A 1,529-nucleotide genomic window follows, 5' to 3' on the forward strand; every position below is an offset into this window, starting at 1 on the left:
TCAGTGGTCCCTCCTTTCTCACGCAGCCCATGTCCCATCATCAAACCAGAGGGAGAATTCTGCCTTGTTTGGATGTCTTGAATGAGCTATTGAAGCAAAGGGTTCTTCCTTAGCTGAATTCGGGAAAGACTCAGATGAGCTTTCACCGAGAGAATTCATAAAAGGGCACTATCATAACTTCCTTCACAATGAAGGGCAGGTAAAGACAATTAAATTAAAACAACAAGTTGAGCAACAGATGTGAGCAAGTCCATAACCCCCAAATGCTTTTGCTTGATTGCTTCCATGGTCTGCTGCAAAGTAAGTCATGTACGGGTCTGCGTGTGGTGATCCTGCACTAAGCGGACACCTTGGCTATGGCTTTTGAGTCTTCTCAGCAGTGTGTGCACACAGGAAGTGCGCCATGAGGAGCATGGCTATGTGTTGGTAGTTCATCATCCAGCCAATGATTCTGCTTTAAGATGACCCAAAAAAAACAAGCAAGCAAGAAAACTAAAGTTTGGGTTCTTTATCCATCTCATCCAGACTATCTCTTTCAAAGCTGGACAGATGCAAAGTGCAATAGTAAGCCTCTTAGGTAGCTGCTTTGTTCTTCTAGATTCAGTCACTTCCACTTGGAATTGAAGCTTTTCTAGTTTCTCTTATTTCCCTTTCTTCCTGCCTATCCTTTATACTGTAGGAAAATGGATCATTACATGGATTTGTTTAATGGCAGGTCTTGACTTTGCCCTTTTGCAAGAAGTCCAAGGCAAGATCTTTGCAGAAGGGAGGCTGCATCATAACTGGAGGCTATAACAAAAGATCCCAGAAAAATTTTTTTTGGAAGGGAAAAGGAGGTTCTGATGAGTTCTCAGAGTCAATTTCTCATTCAGTAGAGCCAGCTAAAGATTAAGGGGAGTCATTTCTGTCTTCCTACTTCTTCAGTTTGCACTTGTGCTGCTAGACAGATTTTGAAAACTCTGCTCTCATCTGGTCAATCTCATTCATGTCTTTTCCCTCTCCTGGTAAACTCTGATAGGAAGGAGATGATGCACTTGATGAATTAAGAATAGCAGTGATGGATGCTTGACACCATGCACATAGCAGAAATAGATGGGATTAGGCTGTGGTGATATGAAGCAGGAAGAATCCCTCTGTCTCCAATTTCTTCTTCTTTGCTTTCTGTGCAGTTTCAGCTATTCTACCATATATCCCTGGGAGCAGTAGCTAGGCCATCTACAGATGGAGGCAACTTCAATTTCATAGATTCACAAAACAATAGGGAAATCAGGTGAGAAAGGGCCTCCAGAGATCATTTAGTCCAATGCCCTGCCTGAGACCAGATCCTCCCAAGCAAATCCTTCTCTAACTTATTACTAAAACTGCACAGGCAACTCAACTCACGCAACCACCAAGCTTAGCATGGTTTAAGTAGGGGGACAGCAGTGACTAATGTCCTGCTGCTGGAAGGATTATTAAAATATGTTTGAGAGATCCCAGAAAGAAGGCCATGCCCCCACTGCAGAGCAAGGAACACCCCACCCCCCCCA

Source organism: Alligator sinensis, unplaced genomic scaffold (genome assembly GCF_000455745.1).
Source record: "Alligator sinensis unplaced genomic scaffold, ASM45574v1 scaffold1086_1, whole genome shotgun sequence".
NCBI lineage: Eukaryota > Metazoa > Chordata > Crocodylia > Alligatoridae > Alligator > Alligator sinensis.